Source organism: Cynocephalus volans, chromosome X (assembly GCF_027409185.1).
Source record: "Cynocephalus volans isolate mCynVol1 chromosome X, mCynVol1.pri, whole genome shotgun sequence".
In the NCBI taxonomy this organism is placed as follows: domain Eukaryota; kingdom Metazoa; phylum Chordata; class Mammalia; order Dermoptera; family Cynocephalidae; genus Cynocephalus; species Cynocephalus volans.
In genome coordinates, this window is record NC_084478.1 from 128,206,641 (window position 1) to 128,215,596 (window position 8,956).

General features: G+C 52.3%; 1 non-coding gene and 2 pseudogenes across 1 annotated transcript; all 3 read left to right on the forward strand.

Moving 5' to 3' along the window:
• Positions 1-334: 334 nt before the first annotated feature.
• LOC134368394 (transcriptional repressor p66-alpha-like) lies at positions 335-2,788 on the forward strand (annotated as a pseudogene).
• Positions 2,789-3,651: 863 nt separating this feature from the next.
• LOC134368861 (U2 spliceosomal RNA) lies at positions 3,652-3,843 on the forward strand. The gene has a single exon (XR_010022549.1). It is a non-coding gene; the product is annotated as a U2 spliceosomal RNA (small nuclear RNA).
• Positions 3,844-6,690: 2,847 nt separating this feature from the next.
• On the forward strand, positions 6,691-8,394 carry LOC134368396 (transcription factor E2-alpha-like; annotated as a pseudogene).
• The last annotated feature ends 562 nt before the right edge of the window (positions 8,395-8,956 follow it).

Genomic DNA, 8,956 nt, shown 5'->3' on the forward strand with positions numbered 1-8,956 from the left:
AAGAGTAGATTTTTAGGTGCTCTTGCCACACACACACACACACAACACACACACACACAATGGGGTGTGAGATATGTTCATTTGCTTTACTATAGTAATCTTTACACTATTTCTATGTATATCAAAGCATCATGTTGTAGACCTTAAATATATATAATAAGTTATATTTAAGTCTTACAGCAGGGGCCCTGATGAGCTAGTGTGGACAGGCAACCTTGCCTTTCAGAGCCCTCTAGAGTTTTTGGGGCCCCAGGCCAGGCACATCAACCTGCTGTGCATGTCCCAGGTTGTAACACCAATGCTGGTTTCCAGTTGTGCGGCCGAGGGTTGCATTATGTGGCTAGTGGCACTGGCCAGCAGGCTGCTGGACAAGCAACGGCAGTCCCGCAGGCAGAGCCAGAGCACCCCAGCCTCGCATCGCCTGCATCTTGCTGCCCAGCCTGTGGGAGACTGTAGCCCCGCAAACTCATGCTGCCATAAGGCCTTCCTACCTGTGGCCTGGTTGGTTAGCATGTTGATGCAAACTGCCTTTTGCCACAGCTGCAGCCATGGCCTACAGGTAGGACCAGCATCCTGATCCCTGAAGCCAGTTCAGAATGGCCACAGAAGCGCTCTAAACACTAGTGCTTGCGCAGACCCGGAGGACGATATGGACGGCAAGAAAATAAAATGAAGAGAGGATTTCTGGCTTCAAATTTACATGCTGACAGATATATGAGGGTGATGCCTGAGCCGGTAGCAAGCCTGGCCCAAGTATTGCTAAGGACAGCACAGGCAGTTGGCATGGGCAGAGGTGAAGGGCAGACTGGCAACAGCACGTGGATATGCACACCTCACACAGTGACATAAAGTCCGAGAGGACGTGATTGTGCTCTCCAACCATAAGAAGCCTTCGAACCTGAGAGTGAATGGGCTGACCAAGGTGGCCTTGATGGAAACAAGCAATGAGGCCCTCATCAAAAGTAGTCCTGAAGGATGAGAAAGGATGATCAAGCAACTGATAGAACAATTAAGATCAGAGGAAGCAAAACTCATCTTGTTGAAAAACTTGCCACAGAGTCAAATGCAGAAGGAAGCCACTGCCCAGAAGCCCATATGCTCCGCTGGGAGCACCGTGACCACCCGTCCTCTCCTTGTGCAGGGCACCCAAAACATTCCTGCTAGCAAGCCGTCACTTCTGACCTCTTCAACTTGAATGCCGGGCAGCATGATCCCGCTTCTGCTGGTCCGGGAAGGGCAGCAGGCACCCTCAATGCTGGTGCTGCAGGTGACCTCACAGGTGGTCATAGCCCCACTCGTCAGGGGATCCCAGCAAATCCACAACATCAGACAACATTCTAGCATGGAGCACTGCCCCTCCTCCTGGACCCCAGGGTGTCCATGCCCAGAGTGCCAATTCAGGGATAGAGAGTCATCCAGCAAGGACTTATCCGTGTCACCAACGTCCCCAACACCATTCTGCTCATCAACATCCTGCAGCCCTCCTCAGCATCATTAAAGGGTTCACGACCAACTCCGCTCAGACCAACTCCACCTCCACCAGCGTGGCCTCCATGATCACCTCCACTGAGTCTCCAGGCAGCCAAGAGGTGGCCGCCGAGCTCGAGCTGTGCAAACAGCTAGAGAAGATGCTGCTTGAGATTCCCCCTCCCAAGCCCGTCACCCCGGAGATAAATTTCCTGCCCAGTGCTGCCAAGAAGTTCGTCTACCTAGTTGGCCTGGAGGAAGTGGTGCAGAACCTACTGGAGACGCAAGCAAGCCGGATGTTGGCCGCCCTTGTGCTGTCCCAGGAACCTTCCATGTGCGTGCACTGCAAGATGGCCTTCGCAAGCCGCAAGGGCGGGGCCATCATGTGCGAGAACAGGCGCTCAAGGTGGAGGGCACTAGCTGGCTCAAGGCCACCTTTGTGAAGGCGCTACAGCGGGAGCGTGCGATCAAGCAGCGCCTCCTGCAGCAGGACGCCGCGCCTGCCACCGCGCTGCACCCACACTGAAGCAGCTCATAAAACCCCACTGTAAGTTGGTGCTCGGCTCAGGAGAGGCTCGCGACTGGAGTAACAGAGTTGTGCTACTGGCCTCCAGCCAGCTGTCCTGGGGCTCAGCCACGATGACCCATGGTGTCCTGTACAGGTTTAGCCAGCCCCCAAACTGCAAAACACAGCCTCGGGCACGGCCCTGGTCAGGAGGACTGGCAGACATTCCAAGAGAGCCTTGAGCGCCGGAAGGGGCGGCACCGCCTCCACCTGGAAGAAGACGTCCCTGAACACGCAGTACCCTTGCGTTTGTCCCCAGAGTTTGGCAGTACCCAAGACGTCCTCGGCCGTGGACCGCCAGCGAGAGTACGTCCTTGACGTGATCCCGCCACGCTCCACCCTCCAGTCAGCCACGTGGGATAGTGCCAGCCAGGACCGGTGGAGGACAGGCTCCCTCCTCACTGTTACCTGGCCCCGGTCTAGAAGGACACACTGTGCCGCCCTCCACTGTGCTCACCCTACAGAGTGAGTGACGGCCGTTCTGCACAAGCGACACCTCGATTCTTGGCTGCAAAGTCTCTTCGCGGCTGGGAGATGCTGCTTCACAGGCGGACGAGGATTACAACTGGGGGACCTTTCCACGGGGCTTTCTTCCTCGATCTCTTTCCCTTTACTTTGCCTAACACCAGCAGTCAAGTGGACCTCCGGGGCTGGTTCTGCACCAGGCCGCCTTCTTTTGCCCCCAGGAGGGCGCAAGGGAGGCTCACCGTGGACACTGTGACAGGTCTGAGCAAGGCTGGTTCCCGGGGCTCCTGACTCCCGCAGGGCGTTTCCTTTTATTTTTGTTTTTCCCTGTCTTCGGCCCCCAATCTGTGGCTGCGTCCCTTCAGGGCAAACTGTAGGTTGAAAGATTTTTAGTTTTTTTAAGCACCTCATGATGATGGAGTTAAAAGTAAACAGAGCAGACCCGGGGTCTCTGTTGTGCACACGTAGTCCCGGCCGCCCCCGTGCGCTGGAGCGTGGGCGGCCGCGGCTACATGAACCTTACGAGTGGCAGAGGCAGGAAGCGCCAGCGCAGCCTCGCTCCTGCCAGAAAGCCTCCCTTGCTGCGCCTTCCTGAGACCCCCCAACCCCCCAGGCTCAACTGAAGAACAAACTGAAATCCAGACCCGGCCAGAGAGTAGGGATCCCAGAAGCTGCGCGCTGTCCACAACGGAGGGAGGAGAGAATCCGCAGCGACGCCCTGAAGCCTGGCCAGGAAGTCGGAGGGGAGGGTTGCTGTGTGGTTTTTTCTTGTGCGGCTGCTGGTGGTCGTTTACTGTATTTTTTTTTTCCTTTTCTTTTCCTATTCATTTTGATGGACACAGTCTTAGGCCACCCTGGCCTGCGTTGCTCTCTGGTGACCTCGCACAGTTGCGTCTGGGCTGGGAGGCGCCGTCCAGGTGTGCGGTGAGCTGCTCCCCCAGACTGAGGATTTCTGTTTGGGTCTAGCTAGCTAGAGCCTTTCCTTAAAGCTGAGGTTGCTGGCAGGGCTCGCTTTCACACTTCCTCCCCCTACCCCACCCCCTTTAGTGTCTACAGAAATGTTTTGTAAAGGATCAGGTCCTCTTTTAGTTTTGGGTTTTTTTTTTTTTTTTTTTTCTTTCTTTCCCCTCCCACTCTCTAAAAACCAGTTCCACATCGCTTCTCGGCCTTTTGGCCAAGATCATGTGTAGTATCTATTCTCATCAGTTTAATATCTGATACGTCCTGTATCGGAGGACAGTATATTAAATGGATTTTGGGAGCAGGGACATGGAACGGGAGCTTGCTCCGTCCAGTCCACGCATCGGCCTGGTATGGCAGTGTCTCCAGGCACAGGTGCACCCCCTCGGGGACATGAGCACTGGTCACGCAAGATCAGAGACGGTGGGGAGAGGGGGGTTGCAGTCCCTCCGCCTGGCGAGGGCTAGACTCGCGGGAAGCTGCTTCGCGTGTGGCCTGATCCTCTTCTGTCCGCCGTGAGAGGGAGGCTGACGGGGTCCCGCCGAGCGCTGCGTGCCCGCCTAGAACCGAGGGGCCCTTTGACCGGCTGCCATCGCCGTCGTCAGGCTCTCCACAGCCCTTTTTCCCATCTTTTCTTTCACTTCGGAGGCCCCGTCTGTCCCCGTCTATCCCCTCTCTGCGTCTTCTACAAATGTTCTCTTAATATTCTTGTGCATACCTGGCTCCCTCCCAAGGACGTGGCTTTCCCTACCGCTTTCTCAGGGGCTGTCTCTTCTCTGCCACATGCCTCATCCTCTACTACCTGGGTGGGGAGCACGTGTACTTGCTGCTTCTTTCTGCTTCCCATAGCCTTCATAAAAAATAATAAATAAATAAATAAAAACCAGTTCCACGATGAAAGGCAGAAGTCGTTCTGTGTCTACTGCCAACTGGTCCAGCTCCATGCACAGTGAGTGCGTATGGTGTCCATGCACAGGTGTACGTCCTTGTGAGAACTGGGTCCCTCTGTCCCCCAGTGCAGCTCCAGTCCTGTTTTTCTGTTGATGCAGTTAGGGACTTTAATTTAAAATCCTTAATTTTTAGGCCTGCCTTCTTCAAACACAACTGCTACAACATTCTAATAAAGGCTCACTTAACCCACTTGAAAAAATAAATAAAAAGTAAAAAAAAAAAAAAAAAAGAAAAATCTTACAGCAGATTAAAACGGAAATACAACATACCAAAACTTATGGAGTTCTGCAAAAGTAGTTCAAAGATGAAAGTTTACAGTGATAAACTCCTACATTTAAGAAAAAAAGGACGTTCTTAAATAATGACCTAACTTTGCACCTGAAGGAACTACAAAAAGAAAAAACTAAGCCCAAAATTAGCAGGAAGAAGGAAATAATAAAAATTAGAGTAAAAATACAGAGAAAAAAAGATCTAAAAGCTCGACAAAACTAAAAATTGGACTTTTGAAAATACAAACAATTGACAACTTTTAGCTAACCAACAAAAAAGAGAGAGGACTCAATCAAAATTATAAATTAAAAAGAAGACATTACAACTGCTACAACAGAAATACAAAGTACTATGAGATTATTATGAATAACTGTATGCCAACACAGTGCATAACCTAGAATATAATGGATAAATTCCTAGGAGCATGCAACCTACCCAGACTAGGTCCTGAAGAAATTTAGAATGTTAACAGATCACTGAGAAAGGAGATTAAGTCACTCATCAAGAAATTTCCAACGAAGAAAAGCCCAAGACCTGATGGCTTCACTGCTGAATTCTATGAAACATTTAAAGAATTAATGCCAGTTTTCCTCAAACTCTTCCAAAAAATGGAAGAGGAGAAAAGACTTTCTAGCTTATTCTATGAGGCCAGCATTACTCTGACATCAAATCCAGACAAGGACACTACACGAAAAGAAAATTACAGCCCAATCGCTGTGATGAAAATAGACAGAAAAATCCTCAAATATCAGCAAACCGAATGGAACTGCACAGTGAAATGTTCACACACCATGGTGAAGTAGGACTTATCCCTGGGATGCAGGAGTGGTTGGACATATGCAAATCAGTAAGAGGCATATACCACATCAACAGAGTGTAGGACTACAATCATATGACCATCTCAGTGGATGCAGGAAAATCATTTGAACATCATCAAAATCATTTGAAATCGTGTGAACGGCCTTTCACAATAAAAACAAAATAAGTATAGAAGAAATGTACCTCAAAATAATAAAGGCCAGATAGGAAAAGTCAAACGCATAGAATCCAAGTGTAGAATGGTAGTTGCCAGGGGCTCAGGTGTGGGGGAAATGGGGAGATGTTGGTTAAAGTCTATAACCTTTCAGTGACAAGATGCGTAAGTTTTGGGGATCTAAAGAACAGTATGGTAACAATAGTTAATACAGTTTTGTATACCGGAAATTTCCTAAGAGTAGATCTTACGTGTTCTCAGCGCACACACACAAATAACTGTGTGCGGTGATGGATGTGCTAACTTCATTGTGGTAATCATTTCATAGTGCATATGTATATCAAATCACCACGTTCCGTACCTTCAGTATAGACCATTTTATTTGTCAATTACACCTCAATAAAGCTAGAAAAAATAAAATATAAGAGCTTACACACACAAAAACAAATGACCTTTTAAAAAAATAAGACATAAGAATGTCATGATGACGTTAGGTTAGACAAAAATTAATGAGGCAGGACAGAAAATTTTTTAATTACAGCAATGTTTCCGTTTTACTTCTGACTGAAATCTATTCCCAATTACTAATTGCTGCCCATTTCCATTTAAATATCTCAGTCACTTATCTACAGTGGAGATCTAACCCAGAAAAAATAAAAAATCTAAACCTGCCATTTAGACAGGGAATCTCTTCTCCATTTACTTCAGTTAACTACAGCACAGAAAGTACTTTTTAAAATATAAATTAAGATCTTAAATTATTTTAAAACGTAACTAAATTTATAATCAGGATCCGTGCACCGCAGGGACCACGCACGACCCGACCCAACGCCCCAGGTGACATGGAGGAGGGGGCCAGGGCCACGCACGGCCGCCAACATGTGACCGTGTGGGGCCGGGTAGTGATGCCTGTTTGTCGGGGAAGGGCCCCCAGTTTCATGCTACCGCCGCCCCGACACCCCACCCTCCTTCACTGTGTGCCAGGCAGTGCTGTGCGGGGCTGTCTCTAGGCCTCTGTGTCCACCATCACTGCTGGAGAATGAGTCAGCCACAGAGGATGGCACCTGCGGGCACAGACAAGGAAGTCAGCGACCTCGTGGACTTTAGCGTGATGTTTCTGCTGCCTGTGGCCAGTGGGAAGGGCCTGCCCGCCTCCTTGAAGGTGAGCGGTTTGGAGGGTCGGGTCTCAAGGACTCACCCACCTCGGGTTCCTTGGGCACCAGCAACCAGAACAGTTCCCCCTTTGACCCTAGCCCCACCTACAGTGAAGGGCCCACTTGGGTGAGTCCCACGACATTCCTGGGACCCGAACTTGGAGGCGCGGGTGGTGAGCAGAATGCCTATGCCACTTTCAGGAGAGACGCGGGTGTTGGCGAATTGACTCAGGCTGGCTTCCTGCCGGGCAAGCTGGCCCTCAGCAGCCCCAGGCCACTGTCCCCTTTGGACATCAAGGGTGACTCCCAGTACCTACCCCAGCAACCCTCAGTGGAGAGCCGCCGACAGCAGCCTGGAGTCCGCCAGGCCGGGCGGGCTTCAGGCCATGCTGGGCAAAAGCTGGTCTCCCCTGCCCCTCCCGCCAGGCCTGTAGCTCAGTGAGCTGTGGCAGTGTGTTTGGTCGCTTGCACCAGCACCAGCGCGTGGGCTACCAGCTGCAGGGAGCAGAGGTGAACGGCGGGCTTCGGGTTGTGTCCACCTTCTCCTTGGCCCTCAGGGCCGCCTACAGCAGCGTCTCCAACCACAGGCCATCAGCGGACCAACAGCCTCGTTGGCTCCTGCGGGACCACAGCCTGCAGCTGCACGACGCCCTTGGGAAGGCCCTGGCCTCCACCTACTCCCCGGATGATTCCAACAATAACTTCTCCTCTAGCCCCTTGACCCCCGTGAGCTCCCCAGAAGGCTGGCAGGAACACCGCAGTGGCCCCAAGCAGGAGCTCCCTGTGCCTTATAGCCCAGCTGCGATGGGGTCCCCACAGCCTGAACAGGATGTTGGAGCACCGGGACGAAAGCATCCACGTGGTCCATGGCAGGGCGTGCAATGTGCACGGGCTGCTGCACAGCCACAGGCCCCCTGTTGCAGGGCGGGCGGCACGCTGGCCTGGTGGGAGACGCCCATTCCGAGGAGGGCCTCGCAGGCAGTGTCGGCCGCCTGCCATCGGCCGCCTCCCCAGCTAGCCCAGCGCCCTCCCTGAGCGCTCCCGCCTCCTACAACGGACTGAGCGAGGGGTGCCGCGGCGGGTGCCAGCGCAATCAAGCGGGAGGAGACGGAGGACGAGGAGAACACGTCGGTGGCTGACAGCTCGGAGGAGGAGAAGGAGTCGAAGGCCCCCGGACACGGAGGAGCCCAGATGAGGACGACCTTCTGACCCCAGAGCAGAAGGCCGAGTGGGAGAAGGAACGCCGGTTGACCACTAACCCCCATGAGTCGCTGGGGATCAGAGACACCGAAGAAGCTTTTAAGGAACTGGGGCGCATGTGCCAGCTGCACCTCAACGGTGAGAAGCCCCAGACCAACCTGCTCCTCGTGCATCAGGCCTTGTCGTTCATCCTCAACCTGGAGCATCAAGTGCCAGGGAGGAATTGGTACCCCAAAGTGGCCTGCTTGAAGCGGTGAGAAGAGGAGAAAATGTCAGGCGTGGTGAGGCAGCCGGGCAGGGATGTTCTGGTCCTCCAAGGTTTCCCTGCAAAACCGGTCAAACGTGAGGTTCTATCTGAACCCGAGCATAAGGTAGGGAGACAGGACTAGCATAGGCGGTGGCGCAAGACAGAGTTGAATGTGCAGCCTGGTCACTAAGCGGAGATGCAGACACAGGAGGGTGCTGAGCCGCCTGCTGATGCATGGAAGGTACCGGGGCCCGATTATGAGGCTGGGCTGCAGCTGCAAGGGGGACCAAAGTTCAGGCACGTCCTCATAGGTTCAATTGCCACAATCCAGGGCAGATAACTTCGAGGTTTCCGGTCTCACTCTTAATTTGGTGGGTGCCCAGGTCATCACTGGTACTGGGGATCTCCTCTACACCCGAGGTGCAAGGACAAATCTCGTTGTCCTTTTGGACCTGCTATGGCTCTTTTTACTGCAGTTCCTCATTCAGCTGTTGATAGTGGCTGAATAGTGTAGGCCCTTTACCTTTTTGGGGTTTAATACAGGGGGCGATAATTTTTGTAGGGCTTTTGTCCTTACACTCCCTTGAAGCGATCTTAAGTTTCACGGATGTCTTGGGCTCCTGTAAGGACAACAGGAAGATCACAGATGGGCAATGGTTTGGGGAAGACGGTGGAGAAGGGATGGGAACAGGGGCTTCCTGAGA